We start from the raw sequence: 18,765 nt of genomic DNA, 5'->3' as shown, positions 1-18,765 counted from the left end.
CGGAAACCGCACGCAGTTTCGAGTTGGACAATCGTGGCTCCGACATTCCATCGTTTAAAGATTTAGTGACATTTGTTCGCGATCATATTAAAATATTACAACGCACCGTACCGGTAAAACAAGAAGTTAATAAGAAAACTTTCGATCGTCGAATGGATGTTCCATCGAAGGCTAAGTCCACACATACGTACGTAAATACCGCATCCGCTCCCTCACAACCGCAAACGCAGTCTGAGTGCTCTTTATGCAAAACGCACCACGACCATTTATTTAAATGTCCTGGTTTTCAAAAATTAACGCCTTTTGATCGTTTTAAATTCGTTAAAGCTATCAATTGTTGTATCAACTGCCTTAGCAAAAATCATCACGCTTCCGCATGTAATTCGCCCACGCAATGCCACAAGTGTCATAGCAAGCATCATACTATGCTTCATTTTGAAAATAGAAATGCCGCATCCACGGTGAGCGCACCTTCTTCGCTCGCGGTTATCGTTCCTCCCGCCGTGTCGCGGAACTCGCATGCGTCCGCGCCCGATGCGCCCGCTTGCGCCCCCGCCGCGCCCGCTCGCGCCCCCGCCGCCGTCGATGTATCTTTTCCCGCACCTGCGGATACGCGCGCTGAAGACGTCGCGCTTTGCTCATTGTCGGGTAACAGTGCTGCGCGTGTACCTACTACCGTGTTGCTTGCTACCGCTCGTGTTATAGTTGTCGATGCTTATGGGAATGAACATAATGTTCGGGTTTTATTGGATAGCGCTTCCCAAAGTAATTTTATTACGCGTGATTGTTGTAACCGCTTACAACTGGATGCTAAGCGAGCTGCATGTTCCGTTGTAAAGGGAATTGGAGGCTCTAGTAAGTCGATCCAGGGTTCCGTGAATATTTCGTTTTCTTCACGCTTTGATCGAAACGTCAGTTTCGTTATGGAGTCCTTGGTGGTGGATAAAGTAACTGAACGCCTGCCTACTGTCGCAGTTGATGTTTCCGCACTTTCTTACTTAAGAAACCTACCTTTGGCTGATGATACTTACGCAGTCCCTGGAGAGATTGAGATGTTGATCGGGGCTTCAATTTTCCCGCATCTTTTGTTGCCCAACAAGGTTCAAGGTCAACACGGTCATACTACCCCGTGCGCCCTGGAAACCGTACTCGGTTATGTCATCGTTGGTTTCGCACCCGCTTTAATTGAAAATTACGCTACCGTTTCGTACTGTTGCGCCGCTGATTCGATGGAATCCGTCGTTCGTAAATTCTGGGAAATGGAGGAGGTCAACGTACCCCCTATTCTCAGTCCTGACGATAGGGAATGTGAAGAAATCTATACTCGCACCACCGTCCGTGAGAAAGACGGTCGATATGTTGTCGCGCTCCCCTTCAAGGGTGATGTTTCTTCGCTCGGTGACTCGCGTCTCATGGCTGAAAGGCGCTTTATGTGCCTGGAGCGCAAGATGCAATCCCTACCAAAGTTAAGGAAAGCTTACGACGATGTGATTTATGAATACCTGGATAAGGGTTACATATCAGAAGCACCGCCTGAAACAGATAACGGTAATGACGCACCGTCTTATTTTATTCCGCATCATGGGGTCATTCGGGAAGATAAGGTTACTTCCAAACTTCGCGTCGTGCTAGATGCTAGCGCTAAGACTAGCACGTCTGTGTCCCTCAATGATATATTGTACGGTGGTACAAACTTGCAAGGGAACTTGTACAAGATTTTAATAAATTTTCGGCTATTTCTTATAGCGCTCTCCGCTGATATCAGACAAATGTTTTTGTGCATTGGCATTCGCGATTGTGATCACAGATTTCAGCGCATTTTGTATCGTTTCACGCCTGAAGAACCTCTTAAGATCTATCAGTTTAATCGTGTTTGTTTTGGTTTGAAGTCAAGCCCCTTTCATGCTTTACACACTATCAAACAGCTCGCAGCTGATGACGGCGATTCCTTTCCCAAGGCGAAGGAAACCGTAGAGACCGGCTTGTATATGGACGACTTCGTCTATTGTGTCGATAATGAAGATGAAGCCGTAGACACCACTTCAGAAGTTATAGGACTTATGAAGGCTGGCCAATTCGATCTCGTCAAATGGACTAGTAACTCGCAAAGAGTTCTAGATTCCATTCCGCTATCGCACCGTCTTTCTTCCGTTAAGGAATTCGATGAAAGTGACGTACATAAGATTCTCGGTTTGTGTTGGTCACCTACTACTGACGTGTTTAGTCTTAAAATTTGTACTCCCGCAGAAAGATGTACCAAACGCACCATATTGTCTTGCGTAGCAAGAATATGGGATTTGATGGGCTTCGTTGCTCCTGTGGTTTTGTATGCCAAGCTTCTTATAAAGGAACTTTGGCTTAGTGATTGCGATTGGGATGACACCCCTCCTGACAGTATTGTTAAACTGTGGATTCGATTCCGAGAGGAACTGCCTATTCTTGAGCAGATTAAAATACCGCGCCATGTGGGTATTACACGGGATAGTGTTGTGAACATTATTGGTTTCGCTGATGCCAGCGAAAAGGCTTACGGGGCAGTTGTCTATTTTCACGTTCAAAACGGTGATAATATCACTGTGAATCTCATTAGCGCCAAATCAAAGGTGTCACCTAGTAAGGTCGTTTCCTTGGCTAGGCTCGAGCTTTGCGCTGCCCTAGTGCTAGCTACTCTCATCGATACCATTGTCGATGCTTGCAACAACCGTCATCCAATCGACAATATTTTTGCATTCTCGGATTCAACCGTAGCTCTTTGTTGGATTCACTCTTCGCCCCACAGGTGGACTACATTCGTGGCTAATAGAGTTTCCAAAATTCAGTCTTTGTTGTCACCGCAAAACTTTTATCATATTCCCGGTTCAAGCAATCCTGCTGACTGTTTATCGCGGGGACTTACTCCGTCGCAAATTATTGATCATCCGCTTTGGTTCCATGGACCTTCCTGGACCAATTTACGCCCTTCCGATTGGCCTGTCGTAGCTTTCAATCCGTCGACCGTGTCACAGCCACCGGAAGAGAAGAAACATACTTTGATAGTATCAGCTCCGCCAGAGGAATCTCCTATTATCGTTCTCGCTAATCGCGTTTCGTCTTGGTCGAAGCTTCTGCGTTGCGTCGTTTACATGTGTAGATTCATGAAAAAATTACCGTCACGTGAATACGTGTCCGCCGCAGATTTGAATTTTGCTGAACATCTAGTTCTTCGTGAACTACAGGCTTTACATTTCTCGAACGAAATCGCCAACCTGCGAGCTGGCAAACCCTGTTCTCGCACTTTCCAACGCCTCAAGCCGTTCTTGCACGAAGGTTTGATTCGAGTCGGTGGTCGTCTGATATATTCAGATTTGAGTTTTGATCAGAAACACCCGATTGTTCTCCCGAAAAGGGATCACATTCTTAATTTGTTGGTTGACTATCATCACAAGGTGAATTGCCACGCAGGTCCAGATCTGCTTATGTCGATTTTACGCCAAAACTATTGGATATTATCTGCACGTAATTTGATACGTAACAGGGTGCATAAATGTATCCCTTGTTTTCGACTTCGTCCTAAACCTACTTTCCCGGAAATGTCCGATCACAAATCTTGTCGTGTCGTTCAATCCGCTAAACCTTTCGTACATACGGGTACTGACTACGCAGGTCCTTTCAAGGTCACTGTTTCGCGTGGACGTGGAATTCGATCCACAAAGGCTTACGTGTGCCTTTTCGTGTGCATGACAACTCGTGCCGTGCACATCGAGCTGGCTGGTGATTTGAGCACCGCTAGTTTTATGTCAGCTTTCAAACGCTTTTTATCTCGTCGCGGACCCGTGAGTCGAATGTATTCTGATAACGGTACTAATTATGTGGGTGCCAAACGCATAATCTCGGAGCTTCACGGAGTATTAGGTTCTAAAATTTTTAACGCTGAATTCGCTCATGTTTTGGCCGAAAATCGTATTACTTGGTCGCTTAATACTCCGGCAGCGAGCCATTTTGGGGGAAATTGGGAGGCTAATATAAAAAGTCTCAAAACGCACTTGTTCCGTGTCGTCGGTGAACAGGTTTTGTCTTTCGAAGAGTTAACCACTGTTCTCACGCAAGTTGAGGCGGTGATGAATACGCGTCCTCTATGTCGAATGCTCTCTAGCGACCCCTCAGAGCCGATCGCGTTAACTCCGGCCCACTTTTTAAATCTTACTCCTCTAAAATACTTGCCCGCGAACGCTATCGATGAAGATAGACTTCAGCTTCTGTCGCGCCACAAGTTGTTAGATAAACTCGTTCAATCGTTTTGGAAACGTTGGAGAACGGATTACCTGCATACGTTGCAGTCCCGCGAAAAGTGGAATACTCCTGTTAATCCGATTACTGTTGGTACCGTCGTGATACTTACCACTGAGAATTCTCCTCCGCTTCACTGGCCTCTTGGTATTGTTCAAGAGGTATTTCCCGGTAATGACAATATAACGCGTATCGTTCGTGTCAAGACTGCTACGGGTTCGTATTTACGCCCAGTGGTACGTCTTTGCCCCTTACCTAATCAGTAGTTATAGCTTCGGTTTCGCGTTTAGGTTAAGGTTAGTTTAGTTTATTTGGTTTAGGTTCATTTTTTTTTTTTTTTGAAGGGAACCCTTCAAGCCGGGGGGAAATGGTTGCGCCATAATTATTATATTATGTTTGTAATTTGATTTTGATTGGTATGTTCGCGCCACTTCCTGTTCCCATCCTTTTCCCGCACATACCTATCGTCTCTGCGCGAACGAGAAGGAAGATAACGCGATAGTTCCGCGTTTCGTCGCTTGGAGGCGCTAGTCAAGAAAAAGAAGATGGCGAAAAATCCCTTGTCAACACGCACGCGCTGGTAAAATAAAATTAAAATTTCGCGTAAAAGGACATGTCCTGGTGATTAATTCGACAAATTCGCTGCTATAAGGTTTACCTCGCCGCACTGTGTTGTTTGTGTGCTTGATCGAAGTGTATCATCATCAATCAGTGTTTTATGAACCCGCCGGCTGAGGTCAGACGCGCCGCCACCAGGTACTGTGCCTTTCCTTACCCTTGCAAACTGTATTTCATTTGTTCCATATCCGCAGCAGTTTGCACTAGTCCACCCAGCGTGACATACCAGTTGAATTTCGAATTTATCGTAACCGCATATACAGTCCATTAATATTTTGTTTTTACACCCGCCCAACCAATAACATCGATTTTAATCGTTCATTTGAATTCCGATGACGTCATTAAAAGAATTCGGCGTAGATGGCATCCGCTAAATGTCAGTACTAATCTCCCGTATTTTTTTAAATAGAACTAGTTTTAGTAATCACTTGTCCGAATATGCCAATATACTTAATATTGTGTAATGTCCTAACACGTTGCTTTAATGAAGCTCGGTGAAATACGGGTACTTAGTTCACCTTGCGATACATGCATATATGTATGTGTATGTTTCTTTTTCAGCATTGCGCTGTGTGTGTGCGTTGCGTATATATATATATATATATATATATAGAACTACGTTTATAATAAATACAGATTCGACAATCACTTTGTGTTTCTCACTGTTTATTACGAAGCGTAGGGCGAATAGCAAAATGCATAATTATAGAGTCATTTAAAGAAGCGAGTCGGGACCCGCTTCCACTCTGAATTAATCAACAAAACAATTATTCCTCTCTTCCCTATATTCATTTTTTATACAGCTTTGTTTTTTAAATTTCTTGTTTGCAGTTGCATTGTTTACGAACCCCTAATTCCGTATAATTGGAACGCGTAGCATTTTCTGTTTGTTTTCTTTTTCGAGATGATGAGAAAGTATTTAATTTTTTAAGCAGATTTAAAAAATACATCCTAGGAGAACTTCTTTTCATTTTTTTCTTTTCGTAGTTAGGTACTTAATAAATAGATCTTTCAGTGGAGCTCTGGTAGCCCAGTTGGTAGAACGCCTGCCTCTCACTTTGAGGTCGCAGGTTCGAATGCAGCACAGGCCTAAACAAATAATTGTCGATTTTGTTTAGATCATAAATTATTATCACGTGCCCAGCGATGAAGGAAAATATCGTGAGGGAACCCACGTTCCGAGAAATACATTTTCGCAGGTATGTGACCTAACCTGTATTGGGCTGGTTTTCCCTTCGCTGGTTGAAAGGTCAGACAGGCAGTCGCTTCTGTAAGAAAAACCGGACCTGTCAATTCTGCGGGTTAGGTAAGCGGACCCTGTGAAAACGAGATAATGCTAGAGGGTGTGATAGTGTGACATTTATAAGTTAAAATATACTCTAATGAGCACAAAGAACATAAGGATTTATGTTCAAAATCTTAAAGCTTTAAAAGTTTTAATAGGTACACAGAAAGATCACAGTGATGCAAGATTCACAGAGGTACAATCTGTAATAGTCGATAATGAACTCTGTTTGTAGTTGAAGATTACATATTGCACTTAACGTAAATATATTAAATATTATTATTTACATTATTATTTTTTATTATTATTTTTTTATTTATTATTATATTAATTGGCGCAAGTCCGGTACCGGGGATCGAACCGCAACTTGTCCGTTTTCTAGGTAAAAAGGTGAAAAACCACAGGACCACATAAACATTTTACATAAACTACATACTAACCTCCAATCCACCAATCAAAAACTTAAAACCAGTACGTAAACTTTAGAGGCTGATATTAGTGTTTGTGCAATGTTTTCCAACGTTATCGAAGCTTCTAGAAACTAAGTTATGGAACAAGCAACTCATAAACGCGGGTACTACCTGTGCATAGTTTGCACAAACAAGCAACATTTAAAACTAACGTCGATGAAGTTTGACCGATGCGATGTTTGGTGGGATTCTCTGGTGAGGTCAGGTTCAGAATTTAAAGTCTGTTTTACATGTCTGCTTTGAGGAAGGGGAGGGTTGCTAAACGTCTACCCAATAGACACTTTGCCTCCTATTCTTATAAGTTAAATAAAGCGGATTCTGCTTTTAAGGGTAATTATTAAGTAATAAAAAAGTGTGTGTGCAATCTTTATTGCAATTTGTTGTTGTTGTTTGTAAGTTATTTTGATTGATAGTCTTAATTTTTGATCTTAAATTAAAACTTTAATTATGTATAGCAGTAAGTATGTATAACATAAAAAGAAAATAAAACAGGCAACATTGAAGCAGAGACACAAGTCGTCATAATTGGAAATAAGTAGGTTATGTAGTGTCTCTGTGGTTTTTTGGCCTACTTCAAATGTGGTGGAGTGGTATTTCGATCCCCGGTACCATAGTTGCACTAATTATAATATATATTTACGTTAAATGGAATATTTAATCTCCAATTACAGGTACCTCTGTGAATTTTGGACCAGTATGATTTTTCTATGTATTTAATGTCGGAATGAAGGTTTCTTGTACGGGTTGGTCAGGAGTATTTTTCAAAAGTTCTCATTTACGACGAATTTAAGTTAAGGAATGCGTGTCATATATCATGACGTCGATTTCCAATTCAATTCATAATAGGAATCTGGCATTAATTATTATTCTTTTGTGTAATTCATCATATCTCAGGAGTCAATAGTTCAATACTGATTGTGGCTAAAAGATGTCTTTATGTTAAGACGGTACAAGTTTCCACTTTGCTGGCTTGTCTTCTGTCAAGTCTAGCATATGATAGCCCTATTATTACAAGACAGCTGTGATATTAATTGTGTTATTGTTACACACTAGTTAACGGTGTTGTAACAGTTTCTAACTACAATATTATGGTAAACATTGTCTAGATTTATGTAAATCTTAACATAATCTAGCTTAACACTCAGTTCAAATAATATGAACGAGGAAGCGGTAAGAACTCGTCTATCACTATTTTAGTAACACCGCGTCTGCGTCAATACTTATGCGCGTCTGCATCGATGCAAACGCGAACCAGCTTCGATGCTGCTATTGTAGCGATGTTGTCGCGCAGCTGTCTAATGCGCGTTTGCATTTCAAAAGTGAAACGTTGCTTTTTACTTAATTTAGCAACAGGCGTGTATCTCCGAAGGGATAGACAGGTGCATAGTATATACCCCCACTCCCCACTATGTTTAAATCCTATGTAATAGGGGGCGAGCTTATTGCTATTAACCGGGCACAGACCCTGGAAACCGCGTGGTATATTATATACAATTTAAACGTGAATTAAAATTAATAAAGTCGAATCTAGTCGTTTAGAGCCTCAGCCGGAATTAAACCCGTGCGTTCTCCGATGTAAGTCACGGTTTCTCCGGTGTAACTCATGCGTTCTCCGATGTAAGTCACGGTTTCTCCGGTGTAACTCATGCGTTCTCCGGTGTAAGTCATGGTTTCTCCAGTGTAACTCATGCGTTCTCCGATGTAAGTCACGGTTTCTCCGGTGTAACTCATGCGTTCTCCGATGTAAGTCACGGTTTCTCCGGTGTAACTCATGCGTTCTCCGATGTAAGTCACGGTTTCTCCGGTGTAACTCATGCGTTCTCCGATGTAAGTCACGGTTTCTCCGGTGTAACTCATGCGTTCTCCGATGTAAGTCACGCGTTCTCCGATGTAAGTCACGGATCTGATTGCAAAAAGTAGCAGTCTATATCTTAAATTCCATGCATCGTCTGCAAAACTGTTGATTCATAATCTCAGACCCCGGTAAGCTCGTCCACCCAAACTGTTCTAATTGGCCCACTAACGGGCAAAGGTCCAAATTGGGCACCGAGCATATTTTGAGTGCACACTCATCGATTTCATGCTAGATTTGCTGGAACTCGGACCTTGCAGTTAGTTTATCCACCAAGTGGTTTGATTTATTTATCGTGTTGCCTTGTTTTGTTACGTTAGTTGTGTTAAATGTTTCAATAGACCTTGTTATGATAACGAGCAGTCGGATATTTGGCCGCTTTTGGCACAAAAAATCATAAATGCTATGAAAGTATGGAAGCGGTTTCTTAAATGATCACTGATGATAACCATTACCTGGGTCATCACCCATCCCCATCAGCTGATCACTATGCTAATCATTTATTTATTTATCTATTTTACACAGAACAAGACATAAAGGCAACCCTTAATCATATAATTACTAGAACTTTGTATCAAAAGTGGCTGCGAATTGACTGATCAGTGTAATTTGTATCTCTAGGCTCACACACGCAATTAGATATTATTAAAGTGTGTTTATATGACGTATGTGTGTTGTAGTTTTATTTGAGCATTGAAAATAGAACACATTAAATAGACATTTAAAAACGTAAGATGGAATAAAAACCGAAATGGACTTAATAGCTGGCTTTCTCAATTGAAATGTATTCAATTCAAATTAAAATTGTAGGAAGAAAAAGCCTTTTTCATTAAATCCTGTGACAACAGTAGGCGCAGTTAAAAATAACAAAGTTATTCAACCCTTTAGTTCCTCAACAATGGGGTAATGATTACTTATACATTTTAATATCGCGGCCGCATTCTCATTGTCTCGTAAACAATGGGTCCCGTAATCGGTGAGACGTCCCGGATGTCCCGGAATCTGGCAATTTGTCGGGACGTCGCACCTTCGGGAATTTGGTGCCCACGCAGGACATACCTCAGTCCTGATTCGGGAACATTTGGACACATTTCTTACGGCATTGTTTTAAAGCATTGAATTATTCTGTTAATGAGATTTAGATTCCAGGGAGATAGGATTTGAGTTTCGTTTTAAATGACACGTCTTTTGAGATTAATGGGCTTACGTAAGAGGTGTTGGTAGAGAGATAGGGAAAATAATAACGTAAGTACATTATAATAGGCGCATTTTTAATATACTTTGCTTGGACAAAATCGGAGCCGTTTATTGCTAGTTTGTTGTTCGCTAAAAACTTTTTTAATGAAGTAGTTATTGTTATTTACGCCTTTCGTAAGAAATTAACTATTGCACCATTTGTTTTATTACTTCTCAATCGATTAGACATCCAGACATCGATCTCAACTAACTCCATTAACCAAAATCAGCCAATCAGAATCTGCCACGTCATCGCTAGAGCTGCGAATGTTTAAGGCCGCGTAGTAGAAGACAGCGGGCAGCGACACGGTAGCGGCAGCGATTATTAACATTTTTAGAAGAGAAAAAGAAAAAAAATACAGACGATGTCTCAATTATGAATAAAAGGTCAATGACCCGTGATCTGTGTTCTTGAAAATGTTTAACACACTTATAAATGTTAACGAATATTGTCATATATTTAAGGCTTATATGGTGCAAATAAATATATTATTGTTAATATAACGTTTCCATATCTCGGGTCTATGGAGTCCCGGACTTTGGGAAGGCTTGCGTGGGACCGAAGTCAGCACGTAGAGGCCTCTTAAGACAATTTACTCTAAATGTTGTGTGATATCAACCGGCGATTATCCCTGTATGCACTATTATTATATCTTAGCGTTGCCATGACGCGTCGAGACGGCAACACGCTGTCCCTTATTCGCAGCCTTAGACTAATCCGATCATGGATTGACAGTTCATTCTTTGTCTTATAAATTGATACGTCAAGGAGGCGCAATCTCGTGCTACATCTATCAGTGGGGCTAATGATTGATGAGATCGATCCGCTGACCGGCATTACGGGATTTTAGGGATGGATTGAGAATGGGAAATTTGGTTGGCTAGTATTTGATTAGTACTCACTATTATAAGGTAAAAAACGCGGTTTGGCCACAATAAACAACTCTGTTCTTGCGTCCGCACCACATTGCGACTTGTTTGGAAGTGCGATTGTATGTTTGTTGAGTGAATGTGTAAAAGTATTTGAACCTTTGATGCCTGTTAGTACTGTCCAATAATATATAATAATATAAATATTAATGTGTAGTAGTTTTAAGTTCTTGTGATATGAATATTGTTTGTAACGCAATGGATATATATCTGTAATGTTGCAAATGTAAGTGTAATATTAAATAAATAAATAAATAAACGATTATAATTTCAACTTCAACTTTATGGTTGTATGGCAACCGGTCATCATAGAGTAGAGACAACCATTACTGCCAATGTCAAGTACAGGAACCACATTTGTCCATAGAGAATGTCCATATAAGTTCGTCCAAAAGTATCACAATACAGATTAACTTTCAAACGTCAATTTACGGCGCGAATTAGAATAGGCTAGTTTCCAACTAGTCAAATCAGTTACTTTTTACTAAACTTCAAAACACGAAATTACTATGGAATTTGTATGAAAAAGCACTCTGTGACGTCATAGAAAAACGTGACAAAATGTCGGACTTATTATTACGTTTTTCTTGATTAAAATTCATAAATAAGTTTAATAGAAAAAAGAAAATGTTTTTCGTTAGTTTTAGATGTGTCTTTATTTAGTAATCAGAATTTCATAATTTATCTTGAACCTAGTACACGACCCAATTGTCAAACGAGAAGACTAGTGATGTGACATTATAGTGCCTTCAAATTTGTGATGTTTCAAATCGATCGATTTTGCTCCCTCTGGACTAGGAGTAAAATAAGATAGTATTTTGTTTGTTCTGAATATAGTTGTTACCTTAATGATAGACATTGCATTTTTATGTACCTGGCCAAATATATTCAGCCTTAAAAACAAAAAAACATAGAATACCTTCAGCTGTATTCCGGGCATGTCATAAAGAATACTAAACATGATGTCCTTTTCAACATGATGGGCTAAATATAGAGGGGATGAGCTGGTAATCTATTACCATACGTTAAGGTCTATCATTTGTCACTTTTATATGGACATTATTACCACCGCGCACTGCGCGAATTATGTCGAGGGCTTTTAATAATAGATACATCGAATGCTATCTACGCAGTTAAATGTCGTAGGGCTATTGGTCGAAGCCATTGAAATAATTCGCGCCGCGCACGGGCTGTGTGGTTATGCTAACACGGATATATAGTCATAGTCATTTATTGATAATAATAATTACACGTCACAGATATTACAAAATTCAATGAAATTAAATATTATTACGGAATTCAATTACATTAAAATATATTATTAATTACAGGTCGTCAAAACTATAGAATGCCTGCTCAATAAGCCATTTTTTTTTAAGTTTAAGTTTAAATATAGTACAATCTTTGCTTGTATGATATGGTCAGGCAGTTTGTTGTACACTCCCGGGGCCATGACATGCACAGTTTTCGCGCTCCTCCGAAGCCTATACGCGTGCCGAGCATCGTGTTCTCGTCTGTCACCTCTGCAACTGTACAACTCTCTATTGTTGAACGCATAAAGAGCAGTCTGGTATATAGTGAAGATTATATATATAGTGAAGATTATATCTACAAACCTAATCTCATTTTCACAAGTCGTCACTCAATACTAGTATTAATAGTTCCAACGTCCTTATAACTGTTACTCAAATGATCCGGTTCTACGTCCGTTCCTTGGCTTATTTTTCTCTAAGCTGCGATTTCTTCAGTGAACAAATGTAATCGGTGTAAATTCTCGGCTTGTAGAAAAGTTAGATCAGCACTCAGTTCTTGCTGTGGTCCTGGCCACCTGTCTCAATGCAAGCGAGGAGCGAGAAATGTTGTCACCGTTCCTGCGCTGGTATAAAAATGCCAATACGGCCTATTCACACACGGTATACCGACGATGTTGAGGAGCTCGGTGGCGCAGCGGTAAACGCGCTCGGTCTGCGATTGTTGAAGTAAAGCAACTTTATAACCCGGTAAAAAATTCTATTTATAACCTGGTAAAAAATTCGAAGTCCTAATTTTTACCCGGATTAAAATTAATTGAAATAAATACAGGTTTTGTTGGTTTAAATTTAGAACCAACTTCGTTAAAGTAGATTTCTCTAAAACTGCACTATCCGCTTATATCTATATCGCCCGAACTGAGACGTTTCCAAACGGAAGAGAAAAATGTTATTGCGGCTATATGCACTAATATACTTACCTAATACCTTCGTATTAGAGTTCTGAGAGAATTTCACTTGAACTCGGACGGAAATATTCGTTTTGCTCGGTTGTGTAAAGTGTATTACTTTCTCTTGCGATCTTCAGTTGGTTTGGAATGTTGAGAAAGCAGATTGGTATTTGTTCCATGATTGTTTGTTGTGTTTGGTGAACCATACACATGCACTCGTAGCAGAAGTTATATCTAACTATCCACGGCTTTTGCTTACAAAAGTAACATTTCATACTTATTTTCACACGTATTGTGTATTAAAATAAGTGTCGAAAGAAGCGAAGCCCATGGAAAAATAGATTTGAAAACGGCCGTAAAGAACTTTGTTTTTTTTTTGTTTTGATATTTAAACGCGGTAAGAACCCAATATTATGTGTTCAATTAGGTATACTACAGACAGACTTTGTACTGTATTCATGTGTTATGTCTGATTGTTGAAATTTAGTTCTGTGCAATAAAGTATATTTGGTAAACTCACGATCATAATAATCATTATTTTGATCTGTAGAATCTAATCAACGTTCTAAAACAAATTGATAAAATACACATCAGCCCAAAGAAAAAAACAAAACAAAATAAGTTCTGAAATCTCTTGTTTATTTGTATACGAAGTGAAATAAACTTCACTTCAAGCTTATATAAACAAGAATAATAAAGTGTATTCATATCGCGAGCGAGTATCGCACACGAATTTTTGCAAACTCATTATGACTGTAGGGAGCAAAGGCGAAGGCGAACACGAGTCGAAAATTAGGGTATTACCCTATTGGGGTACAGTAGCCGACCGAGAAATTACGCCCAAAATGAAATGCAAATCAGGGAAATTTATTATTATCCAGCGGTCAGATAAAAAAAAAGTCTGGCACGTACAGTTGCTTAGAAATTTTCATTAAAGCTCCTTAATTTTTTTCAGTACGAATTCCAGTTCCAGTTTTTTTTTGACATTCAAAAGGTTTTTATTCTGTTCTTAGAAAAGATGTACTCTTAAATTAGGTGATTATTTTATGAATTTCAAAATAAACAAAGTTTAGTAAATGAGCAATCTTGTTTTATTAAATATCCAAACTACAATTTAAAAATTGGAAACATCCATAATAGTTATATAAATGTCACAAAACTATCATTAACCTAAAAATCTTCAAAGCAATTTTTTTTGTATACACTATCAAAAATACCTTAAAACAGAACGCGTTCAAAATTATAAAGGCGTTTTTTAAAAAAAAAACTTTTCCAATATCCATAGAATTCATAATTTTACTTGCTTATTATAATTACTTTGTGGTGTTCCATTTATAAATCAAACCACATTCTCTAAACAAAATGTACAGTGTTACCATTTTCGAGAAAATCATAACGTGTTTAGTCCCGGCGTGCGTCCCAACCGACTGTTTCGTTTCAATCAAACACCACCATCAATTTGATGCGAGGAGTTTCGTGCAAATACGAATTTTATACCTCCACCGTGACGTAATTGATTCTCTAAATATTGTATCGCGTGCTGTTTGTTTTTGGAAATTCTTAAGGTATTTGGCCGATTGATGGCGGTGAGGCGACAAACGGTTGCTATTTGAAGAATAAAATTACTTAAAAAACGAAGGTTTTGATAATAATGACACATATGTATAGATTAGAAAGAAATAAAGATACATACATTTTTAACTTTAGGACACCACAGATACAGAAAGGCACATTGCAATAATATCACATCATACAACAAAAAGCGAACACAGGATAAACCTAAAACACACATGTTCGTTTAACTACAATTTTAATCAAATCAAATATACTTTTTTACAGAAGCGACTGCCTGTCTGACCTTCCAACCCGCGAAGGGAAAACCAACCCAATACAGGTTAGGTCGCATACCTCCGAAAATGCATTTCTTGGTAATGTGGGTTTTCGCGATGTTTTCCTTTACCGCTGAGCACGTGATAATTATTTATGATCTAAACATGAATTCGAAAACAAATTTGAAAGTCATTGGTTTAGGCCGGTGCATATTAATATTATGTTATGTGAGCAGGAAATAAATTCACGTTTTTCTTAGATAGAAAAATGAGAAAGTATGTCTTCTGAAAAATCACCCTAACATTCCTCATTATGTCTAATATCTTACTTAATGTCCAAACAAGTACTTAAATTCTGTGTAAAGAATAATAGGGCGTATAAAAGTAAGTGCGCAATGCAAACAAATGTTAAATAGCAATATTGCTTTCTTAGATGAATTGCTTCGACGTGGCCATTTTAACCCCCCAGGTCCTCTCATATTGCTTTATCCGTTTTGACATAATAAAGTACAGCAATTCGCTCCATCAATATAATTTTAAATTAATATTAAACTTGATGAGCGGATAAACGTCAAAATAAACTTATTTTACTTATTATTTATATATTTATTTATATTTATTTGAGGGCTACATTGAGGGCTATTAATAATAATAATATTAATATATTTATTTTATATATTTTATTATTATTTAATAACAAACTTGTCATCACTGTATTACTCCACCTCCCACAGCATTTTATAACCTTTTGTACTTCAGTAAATAAACGCGAAATTAATTTGGCTTTCTTTTCATTGTGCTTGTATGGTCTCTTTGTTTTGAGAGCTTATTCAAATGGGTGTATTGTGTTTGCTCGTTTTAGTAAGCGGAATATCGTCGAATACAATAAATCTTATCGTGGTGTTTTAATGCGTTTTTATTACTGTGTTTATTTATAATTACGTTTTATTTTTTTATCTTCTGTAGGTTTTTTAATTATTGTGTGTTGTTGGTTCGACGGCTCAGTCGGTGTCAGGGTTATTATTGAGTCCCCAACAACACGACACACGACAATAAATAATATTTATGCTCTAAGTATCTTAGAAAATGAATAAACTTAAAAACCACACACTCGTCCCTTTTTAATAAGTTATCGATTCCATTTTCTCTTTGTGAATTCCGTAAGCACGAGTAAATGTTATAAAAACTGAAAAAAAAAAAAAATACTTTCAATCATAATTTTTCAGTTTATATACATGATTAATTGGCTCGAAATGAATGGAAATTATAGATAGATGTTATGAACCACACAGTTTTAGGTTACTATCTGTATATGGATAAACTCCAGTCCATTTTAATGGAGAAGGCATGTTAAATTAAGAACCATCTATTTTCGCCAATCTTTTTGAATAAGTACTTACTAAGACCACCATTAGTTTTCGAGTGGCACGCTTACATGGTCGGCAAAGCCCCGTGAATGGCGTTATACGAACATAACTCACTTGGACGTTTGTCGGAAAAAAGTCCCTCCACTTTTTACTGCAACATGTCACGACGAAACGGTGTAACTTAGAAAATTTTGTTTTATACTTAGTAGTTTAGGTTAAGTAGTTTTTTTTTGTTTCGTCGCTGTCTTGTTTGCGTCTTGAGAAAGAGTAAGGAAGCAAGAATAATGTGTGCTTTCTTAGTTACATAACCTTTATCTTTGATACTTCATGCTTGAAAGAGATCACATTGATCGTTTATAATTGTATTTTTTTAATTAAAACACATAATAACGGATAATAACGGGTTCTTACCGCGTTTAAATGGGGATATGAGACTCCAAATGGGGATGGGAGTCTCATATCCCCATTTAAACGCGGTAAGAACCCGTTATTATGTGTTTTAATTATGATAATAACCGCGTAAACTTAAAACAATACATAATAACGGGTTCTAACCGCGTTTAAAGTAGGGATATGAGGCTCCCGATATTATAGAACCCGTTATTATGTGTTTTAATTATGATAATAACCGCGTAAACTTAAAACAATGTATTTTTTATATATTTAATCGAGAAATATTTAGTGTATATTTAAATAGTAAGATTCGTCACTCACCATATTTTAACCTATTTTGAAAGTGCTACCTTTGTTTTTGTTTAACATACATCAGATGACGCCTATTTCCTGTATAGGTAAGGTAGTGACCACGGAATTCTAATTACTAGATCCTGACACGCCACACTCGCTTATTTCTCTCTCATTAAAGATTATGCATGCTCGCCGGTTTAGAGTACTCTTTAATATATCAAACTGGTAGAACAAAATCGTTACGGTCACTATACTCTATGAGTATTGTAAGTTCTTGTCACCGCCTGAGGTACGTGAGCGGCAGGAGGGGAGAGGTAGACGAACGCCGATTGGCAGATTGAGCCAGTTTGACACTCAGTCCGCCAATCAGAGTCAATCACCCCTCCCCCCTCTCGCTCACCTACCTCAGGCGCCGACAAGGACTTGCGCTGAGACTACATAAGTCACTTTATCTCTTCACATGAAAAAAAACTTTTATTGGTTTTAGGGCTTTGAAAGTACTACAGAAATAAGGTGGGTAAACTTTTGCAGTACTTGTCTGTAGGTAACCATTTAGGTATTTGTTGAAAAAACTTTTATCCATTTACGAAGATAATCTTTTTTACTCTAGCCATAGAGGCAGCCAATCAGCTCGCGACAACAAACACTTCAGACACGCGTGGTCGACGATTTCCATCATTCAGCGCTTATCGCTTTATTAATTCTTTCAAATCTTCTCAGACGACGCCCTGAGCCGAGGTTCGCGCGCAACTGGGCCCCCTCAGGTCTGTTATCTAAATCTACCGGGTGAGGGCCCTCTGCACTCCCCATTTGTCTGGCCAAGTAGTTATCATTTGCGGCAAATCTACAATAAGTTATGTAAAAAAAACTTTTCCTGCCAACTTACACAAGTACGGTCACGAGCATGAATATGTATACATTTTGGTACCATGTCACATTTACTTTTTTGACAAATTGAACTGTAAGTCTCACTAAATGTCAAATATGTTAGTGCGACAGAGTCCTAAAGTGGGTACATTATATGCTGATGACTGTACCTAGTGACTAGTAGTAGAAATGACGCAGTGAAAAAAAGAAGTAAGTCGAATAACTCACATCAGTACTTCAAACATTTTTATTGTAACCGTAACATGCTAGGTTTTATCACGATTTTAATCACACATTCTTGGAAAGTTTTATACGTCCTCTTATCGAGAATGGGTTCCTGTAAAAACAATTGCCTGTTGGATTATCAACAAAAAAGTCTACAATGTTGACAATTGTTACTTTGAATTGTAGAAGTTGTTGCCGTTTCTTTCCAGAAGCCGCCATGGTGTAAAAGCACGTTTTCAACTCTGAATGAATTTGCTTTATTTTTTCGGTTAATGAATCAAATCCATATTTATTGCATAGTACAATGGAGCGGTTCCATACATCATCACCAGCCCATTAACGTCCCCACTGCTGGGGCACGGGCCTTCCCTATGGATGGATAGGGAGATCGGGCCTTAAACCACCACGCGGGCCCAGTGCGGATTGGTGGTTATTAACGACTGCTAATGCAGCCGGGACCAACGGCTTAACGTGCCTTCCAAAGCACGAAGGAGCTCGAGATGAAAACTTTTTTTTTTGTTCCATACAGTTTCTTGCTATTTAACTGTCTGTCATACAGAAAATTGCTAAACGGCGCCACAAAAATGAGAGTTATACACAGATTACTTTTTTATCAGACATTTTTTCGAGTTTTTGTTTTAAAATTTAAGTTCATACTTAGGTACATACGCTCACGCGTAATACCTACTGGAGTAGGGAGAGACTACGAAATTATATTTCCTTCGATACTGTCAAAAAATACACAAAACAAGAATAAATATATAATTAGAGTAATTTTGCCATTTACTACCTGAACGTGTTCCAGCTTAGACTTAAGCAGATACTACTTAGGGTACTTAGGCAGTACCACCAAATGAGATTGCGGTCAAAGGCGAACTTATTGTAAATAATAAAGCAACATCACAACATCAAAGATACCTTCTACGACTCCAT

General features: G+C 38.6%; 1 protein-coding gene across 4 annotated transcripts in view; it reads left to right on the top strand.

Annotated features, from left to right (window-relative positions):
- LOC126372717 (tyrosine-protein phosphatase Lar) overlaps positions 1-18,765 on the top strand; it is a 584,292-nt gene that overhangs the window by 325,774 nt on the left and 239,753 nt on the right. The gene's annotated exons all lie outside the window — the stretch shown is intronic.

Source organism: Pectinophora gossypiella, chromosome 14 (assembly GCF_024362695.1).
Source record: "Pectinophora gossypiella chromosome 14, ilPecGoss1.1, whole genome shotgun sequence".
In the NCBI taxonomy this organism is placed as follows: Eukaryota; Metazoa; Arthropoda; class Insecta; order Lepidoptera; family Gelechiidae; genus Pectinophora; species Pectinophora gossypiella.
Note: the sequence above shows the minus strand (reverse complement) of the source record. Positions and strands in the feature narration are given on the sequence as shown.